This window comes from Oncorhynchus masou, unplaced genomic scaffold (genome assembly GCF_036934945.1).
Source record: "Oncorhynchus masou masou isolate Uvic2021 unplaced genomic scaffold, UVic_Omas_1.1 unplaced_scaffold_9323, whole genome shotgun sequence".
NCBI lineage: Eukaryota > Metazoa > Chordata > Actinopteri > Salmoniformes > Salmonidae > Oncorhynchus > Oncorhynchus masou.
The window spans coordinates 1-10926 of NW_027015809.1; the positions used below are offsets into that span (position 1 = coordinate 1).

Sequence of the window (10926 nt, forward strand, 5' to 3'; positions counted from 1 at the left end):
ACATGCACCAGGGTTTAATGTGAAACTGTTCATCTTACCGTTTTTCAGATATGCAGACCAGAAATGGAATCCTCTACACCAGAACATGGCTTCCTGTAACGCCTGTAAGAATCTGTTGTCTACTCCTAGTTTTTTGCAAAGATTGTATTAAGGATGAACCTATCCCGAACCTGATTCCTGTAAGATTGACAACCCTGTCGGATCTGACTTCTGAAATACAATTGGCATAATTGATCATGATACAGTTGAACATCCTTGCACAATATAGTTAATGGTAAAAATGTTTTACCATACTGTCTTTCAGGTAACTGCAGACCAGACATGGATGAGAAAAATACAGTCTGTAGCTAACAACTGTAAGTATCTGTTAGTTTTGTTCAAACTCGTTGCAAGATTGTATTAAGGATGAACCTATCCCGAACCTGATTCCTGTAAGATTGACAACCCTGTCGGATCTGACTCCTAAAATACAATTAGCATAATTGATCATGATACATTTGAACGTGCATGCACAAACGTCATGTTAATATTTTGACTACTGTCTTTCAGGGAACTGCAGACCAGACATGGATGAGGAAAATACAGTCTGTAGCTAACAACTGTAAGTATCTGTTAGCTTTGTTCAAACTCGTTGTAAGATTGTATTAAGGATGAACCTATCCCGAACCTGATTCCTGTAAGATTGACAACCCTGTCGGATCTGACTTCTGAAATACCATTTGCAGATTTCTGATACCACAGTTGAACATGCACCAGGGTTTAATGTGAAACTGTTCATCTTACCGTTTTTCAGATATGCAGACCAGAAATGGAATCCTCTACACCAGAACATGGCTTCCTGTAACGCCTGTAAGAATCTGTTGTCTACTCCTAGTTTTTTGCAAAGATTGTATTAAGGATGAACCTATCCCGAACCTGATTCCTGTAAGATTGACAACCCTGTCGGATCTGACTTCTGAAATACAATTGGCATAATTGATCATGATACATTTGAACATCCATGCACAATATAGTTAATGGTAAAAAAATGTTTTACCATACTGTCTTTCAGGTAACTGCAGACCAGACATGGATGAGAAAAATACAGTCTGTAGCTAACAACTGTAAGTATCTGTTAGTTTTGTTCAAACTCGTTGTAAGATTGTATTAAGGATGAACCTATCCCGAACCTGATTCCTGTAAGATTGACAACCCTGTCGGATCTGACTTCTGAAATACAATTAGCATAATTGATCATGATACATTTGAACGTGCATGCACAAACTTCATGTTCATATTTTGACTGTACTGTCTTTCAGGGAACTGCAGACCAGAATGGATGGGGAAAGTACATCTTGTAACTAGCTGTAAGTATCTGTTAGTTTTGTTCAAACTCGTTGCAAGATTGTATTAAGGATGAACCTATCCCGAACCTGATTCCTGTAAGATTGACAACCCTGTCGGATCTGACTTCTGAAATACAATTGGCATAATTGATCATGATACATATGAACATCCTTGCACAATATAGTTAATGGTAAAAAAATGTTTTACCATACTGTCTTTCAGGTAACTGCAGACCAGACATGGATGAGAAAAATACAGTCTGTAGCTAACAACTGTAAGTATCTGTTAGTTTTGTTCAAACTCGTTGCAAGATTGTATTAAGGATGAACCTATCCCGAACCTGATTCCTGTAAGATTGACAACCCTGTCGGATCTGACTCCTAAAATACAATTAGCATAATTGATCATGATACATTTGAACGTGCATGCACAAACTTCATGTTAATATTTTGACTACTGTCTTTCAGGGAACTGCAGACCAGAATGGATGGGGAAAGTACATCTTGTAGCTAGCTGTAAGTATATGTTAGCTTTGTTCAAACTCGTTGCAAGATTGTATTAAGGATGAACCTATCCCGAACCTGATTCCTGTAAGATTGACAACCCTGTCGGATTTGACTTCTGAAATACAATTGGCATAATTGATCATGATACATTTGAACATCCTTGCACAACATAGTTAATGGTAAAAACTTTTTTACCATACTGTCTTTCAGGTAACTGCAGACCAGACATGGATGAGAAAAATACAGTCTGTAGCTAACAACTGTAAGTATCTGTTAGTTTTGTTCAAACTCGTTGCAAGATTGTATTAAGGATGAACCTATCCCGAACCTGATTCCTGTAAGATTGACAACCCTGTCGGATCTGACTTCTGAAATACCATTTGCAGATTTCTGATACCACAGTTGAACATGCACCAGGGTTTAATGTGAAACTGTTCATCTTACCGTTTTTCAGATATGCAAACCAGAAATGGAATCCTCTACACCAGAACATGGCTTCCTGTAACGCCTGTAAGAATCTGTTGTCTACTCCTAGTTTTTTGCAAAGATTGTATTAAGGATGAACCTATCCCGAACCTGATTCCTGTAAGATTGACAACCCTGTCGGATCTGACTTCTGAAATACAATTGGCATAATTGATCATGATACATTTGAACATCCTTGCACAATATAGTTAATGGTAAAAAAATGTTTTACCATACTGTCTTTCAGGTAACTGCAGACCAGACATGGATGAGAAAAATACAGTCTGTAGCTAACAACTGTAAGTATCTGTTAGTTTTGTTCAAACTCGTTGCAAGATTGTATTAAGGATGAACCTATCCCGAACCTGATTCCTGTAAGATTGACAACCCTGTCGGATCTGACTTCTGAAATACAATTGGCATAATTGATCATGATACATTTGAACATCCTTGCACAATATAGTTAATGGTAAAAATGTTTTACCATACTGTCTTTCAGGGAACTGCAGACCAGAATGGATGGGGAAAGTACATCTTGTAGCTAGCTGTAAGTATATGTTAGCTTTGTTCAAACTCGTTGCAAGATTGTATTAAGGATGAACCTATCCCGAACCTGATTCCTGTAAGATTGACAACCCTGTCGGATCTGACTTCTGAAATACCATTTGCAGATTTCTGATACCACAGTTGAACATGCACCAGGGTTTAATGTGAAACTGTTCATCTTACCGTTTTTCAGATATGCAGACCAGAAATGGAATCCTCTACACCAGAACATGGCTTCCTGTAACGCCTGTAAGAATCTGTTGTCTACTCCTAGTTTTTTGCAAAGATTGTATTAAGGATGAACCTATCCCGAACCTGATTCCTGTAAGATTGACAACCCTGTCGGATCTGACTTCTGAAATACAATTGGCATAATTGATCATGATACAGTTGAACATCCTTGCACAATATAGTTAATGGTAAAAAATGTTTTACCATACTGTCTTTCAGGTAACTGCAGACCAGACATGGATGAGAAAAATACAGTCTGTAGCTAACAACTGTAAGTATCTGTTAGTTTTGTTCAAACTCGTTGCAAGATTGTATTAAGGATGAACCTATCCCGAACCTGATTCCTGTAAGATTGACAACCCTGTCGGATCTGACTCCTAAAATACAATTAGCATAATTGATCATGATACATTTGAACGTGCATGCACAAACGTCATGTTAATATTTTGACTACTGTCTTTCAGGGAACTGCAGACCAGACATGGATGAGGAAAATACAGTCTGTAGCTAACAACTGTAAGTATCTGTTAGCTTTGTTCAAACTCGTTGTAAGATTGTATTAAGGATGAACCTATCCCGAACCTGATTCCTGTAAGATTGACAACCCTGTCGGATCTGACTTCTGAAATACCATTTGCAGATTTCTGATACCACAGTTGAACATGCACCAGGGTTTAATGTGAAACTGTTCATCTTACCGTTTTTCAGATATGCAGACCAGAAATGGAATCCTCTACACCAGAACATGGCTTCCTGTAACGCCTGTAAGAATCTGTTGTCTACTCCTAGTTTTTTGCAAAGATTGTATTAAGGATGAACCTATCCCGAACCTGATTCCTGTAAGATTGACAACCCTGTCGGATCTGACTTCTGAAATACAATTGGCATAATTGATCATGATACATTTGAACATCCATGCACAATATAGTTAATGGTAAAAAATGTTTTACCATACTGTCTTTCAGGTAACTGCAGACCAGACATGGATGAGAAAAATACAGTCTGTAGCTAACAACTGTAAGTATCTGTTAGTTTTGTTCAAACTCGTTGTAAGATTGTATTAAGGATGAACCTATCCCGAACCTGATTCCTGTAAGATTGACAACCCTGTCGGATCTGACTTCTGAAATACAATTAGCATAATTGATCATGATACATTTGAACGTGCATGCACAAACTTCATGTTCATATTTTGACTGTACTGTCTTTCAGGGAACTGCAGACCAGAATGGATGGGGAAAGTACATCTTGTAACTAGCTGTAAGTATCTGTTAGTTTTGTTCAAACTCGTTGCAAGATTGTATTAAGGATGAACCTATCCCGAACCTGATTCCTGTAAGATTGACAACCCTGTCGGATCTGACTTCTGAAATACAATTGGCATAATTGATCATGATACATATGAACATCCTTGCACAATATAGTTAATGGTAAAAAATGTTTTACCATACTGTCTTTCAGGTAACTGCAGACCAGACATGGATGAGAAAAATACAGTCTGTAGCTAACAACTGTAAGTATCTGTTAGTTTTGTTCAAACTCGTTGCAAGATTGTATTAAGGATGAACCTATCCCGAACCTGATTCCTGTAAGATTGACAACCCTGTCGGATCTGACTCCTAAAATACAATTAGCATAATTGATCATGATACATTTGAACGTGCATGCACAAACTTCATGTTAATATTTTGACTACTGTCTTTCAGGGAACTGCAGACCAGAATGGATGGGGAAAGTACATCTTGTAGCTAGCTGTAAGTATATGTTAGCTTTGTTCAAACTCGTTGCAAGATTGTATTAAGGATGAACCTATCCCGAACCTGATTCCTGTAAGATTGACAACCCTGTCGGATTTGACTTCTGAAATACAATTGGCATAATTGATCATGATACATTTGAACATCCTTGCACAACATAGTTAATGGTAAAAACTTTTTTTACCATACTGTCTTTCAGGTAACTGCAGACCAGACATGGATGAGAAAATACAGTCTGTAGCTAACAACTGTAAGTATTCGTTATTTTGTTCAAACTCAAGCAGCAAGATTGTATTAAGGATGAACCTATCCCGAACCTGATTCCTGTAAGATTGACAACCCTGTCGGATCTGACTTCTGAAATACCATTTGCAGATTGATACCACAGTTGAACATGCACCAGGGTTTAATGTGAAACTGTTCATCTTACCGTTTTTCAGATATGCAAACCAGAAATGGAATCCTCTACACCAGAACATGGCTTCCTGTAACGCCTGTAAGAATCTGTTGTCTACTCCTAGTTTTTTGCAAAGATTGTATTAAGGATGAACCTTATCCCGAACCTGGATTCCTGTAAGATTGACAACCCTGTCGGATCTGACTGAAATACAATTGGCATAATTGATCATGATACATTTGAACATACTTGCACAATATAGTTAATGGTAAAAATCTTACCATACTGTCTTTCAGATATGCAGACCAGACATGGATGAGACGAGAACATGGCTTCCTGTAACAACTGTAAGAATCTGTTAGTCTACTCCAAGTTTTTTGCAAAGATTGTATTAAGGATGAACCTATCCCGAACCTGATTCCTGTAAGATTGACAACCCTGTCGGATCTGGACTCCTGAAATACAATTAGCATAATTGATCATGATACATTTGAACATCCTTGCACAATATAGTTAATGTAAAAATGTTTTACCATACTGTCTTTCAGGGAACTGCAGACCAGACATGGATGGGAAAGTACATCTTGTAGCTAACAACTGTAAGTATATGTTAGCTTTGTTCAAACTCGTTGTAAGATTGTATTAAGGATGAACCTATCCAACCTGATTCCTGTAAGATTGACAACCCTGTCGGATCTGACTTCTGAAATACCATTTGCAGATTTCTGATACCACAGTTGAACATGCACCAGGGTTTAATGTGAAACTGTTCATCTTACCGTTTTTCAGATATGCAGACTAAATGGAATCCTCTACACTCAGAACATGGCTTCCTGTAACGCCTGTAAGAATCTGTTGTCTACTCCTAGTTTTTTGCAAGATTGTATTAAGGATGAACCTATCCCGAACCTGATTCCTGTAAGATTGACAACCCTGTCGGATCTGACTTCTGAAATACAATTGGCATAATTGATCATGATACATTTGAACATCCATTGCACACATAGTTAATGGTGTTTTACCATACTGTCTTTCAGGTAACTGCAGACCAGACATGAGAAAAATACAGTCTGTAGCTAACAACTGTAAGTATCTGTTAGTTTTGTTCAAAACTACATTATTAAGATTGTATTAAGGATGAACCTATCGAACCTGATTCCTGTAAGATTGACAACCCTGTCGGATCTGACTTCTGAAATACAATTGGCATAATTGATCATGATACATTTGAACATCCATGCAACCAATATAGTTGTGGTAAAAATTTTTTACCATACTGTCTTTCAGGTAACTGCAGACCAGACATGGATGAGAAAAATACAGTCTGTAGCTAATAACTGTAAGTATCTGTTAGTTTTGTTCAAACTGCAAGATTGTATTAAGGATGAACCTATCCTAACCTGATTCCTGTAAGATTGACAAATCCTGTCGGATCTGACTTCTGAAATACCATTTGCAGATTTCTGATACCAGTTGAACATGTGCACCAGGTTTAATGTGAAACTGTTCATCTTACCGTTTTTCAGATATGCAGACCAGAAATGGAATCCTCTACACGAACATGGCTTCCTGTAACGCCTGTAAGAATCTGTTGTCTACTCCTAGTTTTTTGCAAAGATTGTATTAAGGATGAACCTATCCCGAACCTGATTCCTCAAGATTGACAACCCTGTTGGATCTGACTTGATATACAATTAGCATAATTGATCATGATACATTTGAACGTGCATGCACAAACTTCATGTTAATATTTTGACTGTACTGTCTTTCAGGGAACTGCAGACCAGAATGGATGGGGAAAGTACATCTTGTAGCTAGCTGTAAGTATCTGTTAGTTTTGTTCAAACTCGTTGCAAGATTGTATTAAGGATGAACCTATCCCGAACCTGATTCCTGTAAGATTGACAACCCTGTCGGATCTGACTTCTGAAATACAATTGGCATAATTGATCATGATACAGTTGAACATCCTTGCACAATATAGTTAATGGTAAAAAATGTTTTACCATACTGTCTTTCAGGTAACTGCAGACCAGACATGGATGAGAAAAATACAGTCTGTAGCTAACAACTGTAAGTATCTGTTAGTTTTGTTCAAACTCGTTGCAAGATTGTATTAAGGATGAACCTATCCCGAACCTGATTCCTGTAAGATTGACAACCCTGTCGGATCTGACTCCTAAAATACAATTAGCATAATTGATCATGATACATTTGAACGTGCATGCACAAACGTCATGTTAATATTTTGACTACTGTCTTTCAGGGAACTGCAGACCAGACATGGCTGAGGAAAATACAGTCTGTAGCTAACAACTGTAAGTATCTGTTAGTTTTGTTCAAACTCGTTGCAAGATTGTATTAAGGATGAACCTATCCCGAACCTGATTCCTGTAAGATTGACAACCCTGTCGGATCTGACTTCTGAAATACAATTGGCATAATTGATCATGATACATTTGAACATCCTTGCACAATATAGTTAATGGTAAAAAATGTTTTACCATACTGTCTTTCAGGGAACTGCAGACCAGAATGGATGGGGAAAGTACATCTTGTAGCTAGCTGTAAGTATATGTTAGCTTTGTTCAAACTCGTTGCAAGATTGTATTAAGGATGAACCTATCCCGAACCTGATTCCTGTAAGATTGACAACCCTGTCGGATCTGACTTCTGAAATACCATTTGCAGATTTCTGATACCACAGTTGAACATGCACCAGGGTTTAATGTGAAACTGTTCATCTTACCGTTTTTCAGATATGCAGACCAGAAATGGAATCCTCTACACCAGAACATGGCTTCCTGTAACGCCTGTAAGAATCTGTTGTCTACTCCTAGTTTTTTGCAAAGATTGTATTAAGGATGAACCTATCCCGAACCTGATTCCTGTAAGATTGACAACCCTGTCGGATCTGACTTCTGAAATACAATTGGCATAATTGATCATGATACAGTTGAACATCCTTGCACAATATAGTTAATGGTAAAAAATGTTTTACCATACTGTCTTTCAGGTAACTGCAGACCAGACATGGATGAGAAAAATACAGTCTGTAGCTAACAACTGTAAGTATCTGTTAGTTTTGTTCAAACTCGTTGCAAGATTGTATTAAGGATGAACCTATCCCGAACCTGATTCCTGTAAGATTGACAACCCTGTCGGATCTGACTCCTAAAATACAATTAGCATAATTGATCATGATACATTTGAACGTGCATGCACAAACGTCATGTTAATATTTTGACTACTGTCTTTCAGGGAACTGCAGACCAGACATGGATGAGGAAAATACAGTCTGTAGCTAACAACTGTAAGTATCTGTTAGCTTTGTTCAAACTCGTTGTAAGATTGTATTAAGGATGAACCTATCCCGAACCTGATTCCTGTAAGATTGACAACCCTGTCGGATCTGACTTCTGAAATACCATTTGCAGATTTCTGATACCACAGTTGAACATGCACCAGGGTTTAATGTGAAACTGTTCATCTTACCGTTTTTCAGATATGCAGACCAGAAATGGAATCCTCTACACCAGAACATGGCTTCCTGTAACGCCTGTAAGAATCTGTTGTCTACTCCTAGTTTTTTGCAAAGATTGTATTAAGGATGAACCTATCCCGAACCTGATTCCTGTAAGATTGACAACCCTGTCGGATCTGACTTCTGAAATACAATTGGCATAATTGATCATGATACATTTGAACATCCATGCACAATATAGTTAATGGTAAAAAAATGTTTTACCATACTGTCTTTCAGGTAACTGCAGACCAGACATGGATGAGAAAAATACAGTCTGTAGCTAACAACTGTAAGTATCTGTTAGTTTTGTTCAAACTCGTTGTAAGATTGTATTAAGGATGAACCTATCCCGAACCTGATTCCTGTAAGATTGACAACCCTGTCGGATCTGACTTCTGAAATACAATTAGCATAATTGATCATGATACATTTGAACGTGCATGCACAAACTTCATGTTCATATTTTGACTGTACTGTCTTTCAGGGAACTGCAGACCAGAATGGATGGGGAAAGTACATCTTGTAACTAGCTGTAAGTATCTGTTAGTTTTGTTCAAACTCGTTGCAAGATTGTATTAAGGATGAACCTATCCCGAACCTGATTCCTGTAAGATTGACAACCCTGTCGGATCTGACTTCTGAAATACAATTGGCATAATTGATCATGATACATATGAACATCCTTGCACAATATAGTTAATGGTAAAAAATGTTTTACCATACTGTCTTTCAGGTAACTGCAGACCAGACATGGATGAGAAAAATACAGTCTGTAGCTAACAACTGTAAGTATCTGTTAGTTTTGTTCAAACTCGTTGCAAGATTGTATTAAGGATGAACCTATCCCGAACCTGATTCCTGTAAGATTGACAACCCTGTCGGATCTGACTCCTAAAATACAATTAGCATAATTGATCATGATACATTTGAACGTGCATGCACAAACTTCATGTTAATATTTTGACTACTGTCTTTCAGGGAACTGCAGACCAGAATGGATGGGGAAAGTACATCTTGTAGCTAGCTGTAAGTATATGTTAGCTTTGTTCAAACTCGTTGCAAGATTGTATTAAGGATGAACCTATCCCGAACCTGATTCCTGTAAGATTGACAACCCTGTCGGATTTGACTTCTGAAATACAATTGGCATAATTGATCATGATACATTTGAACATCCTTGCACAACATAGTTAATGGTAAAAACTTTTTTACCATACTGTCTTTCAGGTAACTGCAGACCAGACATGGATGAGAAAAATACAGTCTGTAGCTAACAACTGTAAGTATCTGTTAGTTTTGTTCAAACTCGTTGCAAGATTGTATTAAGGATGAACCTATCCCGAACCTGATTCCTGTAAGATTGACAACCCTGTCGGATCTGACTTCTGAAATACCATTTGCAGATTTCTGATACCACAGTTGAACATGCACCAGGGTTTAATGTGAAACTGTTCATCTTACCGTTTTTCAGATATGCAAACCAGAAATGGAATCCTCTACACCAGAACATGGCTTCCTGTAACGCCTGTAAGAATCTGTTGTCTACTCCTAGTTTTTTGCAAAGATTGTATTAAGGATGAACCTATCCCGAACCTGATTCCTGTAAGATTGACAACCCTGTCGGATCTGACTTCTGAAATACAATTGGCATAATTGATCATGATACATTTGAACATCCTTGCACAATATAGTTAATGGTAAAAAATGTTTTACCATACTGTCTTTCAGGTAACTGCAGACCAGACATGGATGAGAAAAATACAGTCTGTAGCTAACAACTGTAAGTATCTGTTAGTTTTGTTCAAACTCGTTGCAAGATTGTATTAAGGATGAACCTATCCCGAACCTGATTCCTGTAAGATTGACAACCCTGTCGGATCTGACTTCTGAAATACAATTGGCATAATTGATCATGATACATTTGAACATCCTTGCACAATATAGTTAATGGTAAAAATGTTTTACCATACTGTCTTTCAGGGAACTGCAGACCAGAATGGATGGGGAAAGTACATCTTGTAGCTAGCTGTAAGTATATGTTAGCTTTGTTCAAACTCGTTGCAAGATTGTATTAAGGATGAACCTATCCCGAACCTGATTCCTGTAAGATTGACAACCCTGTCGGATCTGACTTCTGAAATACCATTTGCAGATTTCTGATACCACAGTTGA

The 10926-nt window shown here is 37.7% G+C and overlaps 42 non-coding genes across 42 annotated transcripts; all 42 read left to right on the top strand.

The window, feature by feature from the left end:
- The first annotated feature begins 145 nt into the window (after window positions 1–145).
- LOC135538226 (small nucleolar RNA SNORD50) lies at window positions 146–217 on the top strand. Its single transcript, XR_010455340.1, has one exon. It is a non-coding gene; the product is annotated as a small nucleolar RNA SNORD50 (small nucleolar RNA).
- A 180-nt stretch (window positions 218–397) lies between these two features.
- On the top strand, window positions 398–469 carry LOC135538257 (small nucleolar RNA SNORD50). The gene has a single exon (XR_010455369.1). It is a non-coding gene; the product is annotated as a small nucleolar RNA SNORD50 (small nucleolar RNA).
- A 173-nt stretch (window positions 470–642) lies between these two features.
- Window positions 643–714, top strand: LOC135538238 (small nucleolar RNA SNORD50). The gene has a single exon (XR_010455351.1). It is a non-coding gene; the product is annotated as a small nucleolar RNA SNORD50 (small nucleolar RNA).
- Window positions 715–890: 176 nt separating this feature from the next.
- On the top strand, window positions 891–962 carry LOC135538250 (small nucleolar RNA SNORD50). The gene has a single exon (XR_010455362.1). It is a non-coding gene; the product is annotated as a small nucleolar RNA SNORD50 (small nucleolar RNA).
- Window positions 963–1144: 182 nt separating this feature from the next.
- On the top strand, window positions 1145–1216 carry LOC135538261 (small nucleolar RNA SNORD50). Its single transcript, XR_010455374.1, has one exon. It is a non-coding gene; the product is annotated as a small nucleolar RNA SNORD50 (small nucleolar RNA).
- Window positions 1217–1387: 171 nt separating this feature from the next.
- Window positions 1388–1459, top strand: LOC135538269 (small nucleolar RNA SNORD50). Its single transcript, XR_010455382.1, has one exon. It is a non-coding gene; the product is annotated as a small nucleolar RNA SNORD50 (small nucleolar RNA).
- Window positions 1460–1641: 182 nt separating this feature from the next.
- Window positions 1642–1713, top strand: LOC135538258 (small nucleolar RNA SNORD50). The gene has a single exon (XR_010455370.1). It is a non-coding gene; the product is annotated as a small nucleolar RNA SNORD50 (small nucleolar RNA).
- A 169-nt stretch (window positions 1714–1882) lies between these two features.
- LOC135538254 (small nucleolar RNA SNORD50) lies at window positions 1883–1954 on the top strand. The gene has a single exon (XR_010455366.1). It is a non-coding gene; the product is annotated as a small nucleolar RNA SNORD50 (small nucleolar RNA).
- Window positions 1955–2135: 181 nt separating this feature from the next.
- LOC135538227 (small nucleolar RNA SNORD50) lies at window positions 2136–2207 on the top strand. Its single transcript, XR_010455341.1, has one exon. It is a non-coding gene; the product is annotated as a small nucleolar RNA SNORD50 (small nucleolar RNA).
- Window positions 2208–2383: 176 nt separating this feature from the next.
- Window positions 2384–2455, top strand: LOC135538229 (small nucleolar RNA SNORD50). The gene has a single exon (XR_010455342.1). It is a non-coding gene; the product is annotated as a small nucleolar RNA SNORD50 (small nucleolar RNA).
- Window positions 2456–2637: 182 nt separating this feature from the next.
- Window positions 2638–2709, top strand: LOC135538230 (small nucleolar RNA SNORD50). The gene has a single exon (XR_010455343.1). It is a non-coding gene; the product is annotated as a small nucleolar RNA SNORD50 (small nucleolar RNA).
- A 176-nt stretch (window positions 2710–2885) lies between these two features.
- LOC135538231 (small nucleolar RNA SNORD50) lies at window positions 2886–2957 on the top strand. The gene has a single exon (XR_010455344.1). It is a non-coding gene; the product is annotated as a small nucleolar RNA SNORD50 (small nucleolar RNA).
- A 176-nt stretch (window positions 2958–3133) lies between these two features.
- LOC135538232 (small nucleolar RNA SNORD50) lies at window positions 3134–3205 on the top strand. The gene has a single exon (XR_010455345.1). It is a non-coding gene; the product is annotated as a small nucleolar RNA SNORD50 (small nucleolar RNA).
- A 181-nt stretch (window positions 3206–3386) lies between these two features.
- On the top strand, window positions 3387–3458 carry LOC135538259 (small nucleolar RNA SNORD50). The gene has a single exon (XR_010455371.1). It is a non-coding gene; the product is annotated as a small nucleolar RNA SNORD50 (small nucleolar RNA).
- Window positions 3459–3631: 173 nt separating this feature from the next.
- On the top strand, window positions 3632–3703 carry LOC135538233 (small nucleolar RNA SNORD50). The gene has a single exon (XR_010455346.1). It is a non-coding gene; the product is annotated as a small nucleolar RNA SNORD50 (small nucleolar RNA).
- A 176-nt stretch (window positions 3704–3879) lies between these two features.
- Window positions 3880–3951, top strand: LOC135538234 (small nucleolar RNA SNORD50). Its single transcript, XR_010455347.1, has one exon. It is a non-coding gene; the product is annotated as a small nucleolar RNA SNORD50 (small nucleolar RNA).
- A 181-nt stretch (window positions 3952–4132) lies between these two features.
- LOC135538235 (small nucleolar RNA SNORD50) lies at window positions 4133–4204 on the top strand. Its single transcript, XR_010455348.1, has one exon. It is a non-coding gene; the product is annotated as a small nucleolar RNA SNORD50 (small nucleolar RNA).
- Window positions 4205–4375: 171 nt separating this feature from the next.
- LOC135538236 (small nucleolar RNA SNORD50) lies at window positions 4376–4447 on the top strand. Its single transcript, XR_010455349.1, has one exon. It is a non-coding gene; the product is annotated as a small nucleolar RNA SNORD50 (small nucleolar RNA).
- Window positions 4448–4628: 181 nt separating this feature from the next.
- LOC135538260 (small nucleolar RNA SNORD50) lies at window positions 4629–4700 on the top strand. The gene has a single exon (XR_010455373.1). It is a non-coding gene; the product is annotated as a small nucleolar RNA SNORD50 (small nucleolar RNA).
- A 169-nt stretch (window positions 4701–4869) lies between these two features.
- On the top strand, window positions 4870–4941 carry LOC135538255 (small nucleolar RNA SNORD50). The gene has a single exon (XR_010455367.1). It is a non-coding gene; the product is annotated as a small nucleolar RNA SNORD50 (small nucleolar RNA).
- Window positions 4942–5123: 182 nt separating this feature from the next.
- LOC135538237 (small nucleolar RNA SNORD50) lies at window positions 5124–5195 on the top strand. The gene has a single exon (XR_010455350.1). It is a non-coding gene; the product is annotated as a small nucleolar RNA SNORD50 (small nucleolar RNA).
- Window positions 5196–5617: 422 nt separating this feature from the next.
- LOC135538265 (small nucleolar RNA SNORD50) lies at window positions 5618–5690 on the top strand. Its single transcript, XR_010455378.1, has one exon. It is a non-coding gene; the product is annotated as a small nucleolar RNA SNORD50 (small nucleolar RNA).
- Window positions 5691–5868: 178 nt separating this feature from the next.
- On the top strand, window positions 5869–5938 carry LOC135538267 (small nucleolar RNA SNORD50). Its single transcript, XR_010455380.1, has one exon. It is a non-coding gene; the product is annotated as a small nucleolar RNA SNORD50 (small nucleolar RNA).
- A 174-nt stretch (window positions 5939–6112) lies between these two features.
- Window positions 6113–6184, top strand: LOC135538239 (small nucleolar RNA SNORD50). The gene has a single exon (XR_010455352.1). It is a non-coding gene; the product is annotated as a small nucleolar RNA SNORD50 (small nucleolar RNA).
- A 173-nt stretch (window positions 6185–6357) lies between these two features.
- LOC135538266 (small nucleolar RNA SNORD50) lies at window positions 6358–6427 on the top strand. Its single transcript, XR_010455379.1, has one exon. It is a non-coding gene; the product is annotated as a small nucleolar RNA SNORD50 (small nucleolar RNA).
- Window positions 6428–6604: 177 nt separating this feature from the next.
- LOC135538268 (small nucleolar RNA SNORD50) lies at window positions 6605–6676 on the top strand. The gene has a single exon (XR_010455381.1). It is a non-coding gene; the product is annotated as a small nucleolar RNA SNORD50 (small nucleolar RNA).
- Window positions 6677–7089: 413 nt separating this feature from the next.
- LOC135538240 (small nucleolar RNA SNORD50) lies at window positions 7090–7161 on the top strand. Its single transcript, XR_010455353.1, has one exon. It is a non-coding gene; the product is annotated as a small nucleolar RNA SNORD50 (small nucleolar RNA).
- Window positions 7162–7342: 181 nt separating this feature from the next.
- Window positions 7343–7414, top strand: LOC135538262 (small nucleolar RNA SNORD50). Its single transcript, XR_010455375.1, has one exon. It is a non-coding gene; the product is annotated as a small nucleolar RNA SNORD50 (small nucleolar RNA).
- A 173-nt stretch (window positions 7415–7587) lies between these two features.
- On the top strand, window positions 7588–7659 carry LOC135538241 (small nucleolar RNA SNORD50). Its single transcript, XR_010455354.1, has one exon. It is a non-coding gene; the product is annotated as a small nucleolar RNA SNORD50 (small nucleolar RNA).
- A 177-nt stretch (window positions 7660–7836) lies between these two features.
- LOC135538242 (small nucleolar RNA SNORD50) lies at window positions 7837–7908 on the top strand. Its single transcript, XR_010455355.1, has one exon. It is a non-coding gene; the product is annotated as a small nucleolar RNA SNORD50 (small nucleolar RNA).
- Window positions 7909–8084: 176 nt separating this feature from the next.
- On the top strand, window positions 8085–8156 carry LOC135538243 (small nucleolar RNA SNORD50). The gene has a single exon (XR_010455356.1). It is a non-coding gene; the product is annotated as a small nucleolar RNA SNORD50 (small nucleolar RNA).
- A 181-nt stretch (window positions 8157–8337) lies between these two features.
- On the top strand, window positions 8338–8409 carry LOC135538263 (small nucleolar RNA SNORD50). Its single transcript, XR_010455376.1, has one exon. It is a non-coding gene; the product is annotated as a small nucleolar RNA SNORD50 (small nucleolar RNA).
- A 173-nt stretch (window positions 8410–8582) lies between these two features.
- On the top strand, window positions 8583–8654 carry LOC135538245 (small nucleolar RNA SNORD50). Its single transcript, XR_010455357.1, has one exon. It is a non-coding gene; the product is annotated as a small nucleolar RNA SNORD50 (small nucleolar RNA).
- A 176-nt stretch (window positions 8655–8830) lies between these two features.
- Window positions 8831–8902, top strand: LOC135538246 (small nucleolar RNA SNORD50). The gene has a single exon (XR_010455358.1). It is a non-coding gene; the product is annotated as a small nucleolar RNA SNORD50 (small nucleolar RNA).
- A 182-nt stretch (window positions 8903–9084) lies between these two features.
- Window positions 9085–9156, top strand: LOC135538247 (small nucleolar RNA SNORD50). Its single transcript, XR_010455359.1, has one exon. It is a non-coding gene; the product is annotated as a small nucleolar RNA SNORD50 (small nucleolar RNA).
- A 171-nt stretch (window positions 9157–9327) lies between these two features.
- On the top strand, window positions 9328–9399 carry LOC135538248 (small nucleolar RNA SNORD50). Its single transcript, XR_010455360.1, has one exon. It is a non-coding gene; the product is annotated as a small nucleolar RNA SNORD50 (small nucleolar RNA).
- A 181-nt stretch (window positions 9400–9580) lies between these two features.
- LOC135538264 (small nucleolar RNA SNORD50) lies at window positions 9581–9652 on the top strand. Its single transcript, XR_010455377.1, has one exon. It is a non-coding gene; the product is annotated as a small nucleolar RNA SNORD50 (small nucleolar RNA).
- A 169-nt stretch (window positions 9653–9821) lies between these two features.
- Window positions 9822–9893, top strand: LOC135538256 (small nucleolar RNA SNORD50). Its single transcript, XR_010455368.1, has one exon. It is a non-coding gene; the product is annotated as a small nucleolar RNA SNORD50 (small nucleolar RNA).
- Window positions 9894–10074: 181 nt separating this feature from the next.
- Window positions 10075–10146, top strand: LOC135538249 (small nucleolar RNA SNORD50). Its single transcript, XR_010455361.1, has one exon. It is a non-coding gene; the product is annotated as a small nucleolar RNA SNORD50 (small nucleolar RNA).
- A 176-nt stretch (window positions 10147–10322) lies between these two features.
- Window positions 10323–10394, top strand: LOC135538251 (small nucleolar RNA SNORD50). The gene has a single exon (XR_010455363.1). It is a non-coding gene; the product is annotated as a small nucleolar RNA SNORD50 (small nucleolar RNA).
- A 181-nt stretch (window positions 10395–10575) lies between these two features.
- Window positions 10576–10647, top strand: LOC135538252 (small nucleolar RNA SNORD50). Its single transcript, XR_010455364.1, has one exon. It is a non-coding gene; the product is annotated as a small nucleolar RNA SNORD50 (small nucleolar RNA).
- A 176-nt stretch (window positions 10648–10823) lies between these two features.
- Window positions 10824–10895, top strand: LOC135538253 (small nucleolar RNA SNORD50). Its single transcript, XR_010455365.1, has one exon. It is a non-coding gene; the product is annotated as a small nucleolar RNA SNORD50 (small nucleolar RNA).
- Window positions 10896–10926: the final 31 nt, after the last annotated feature.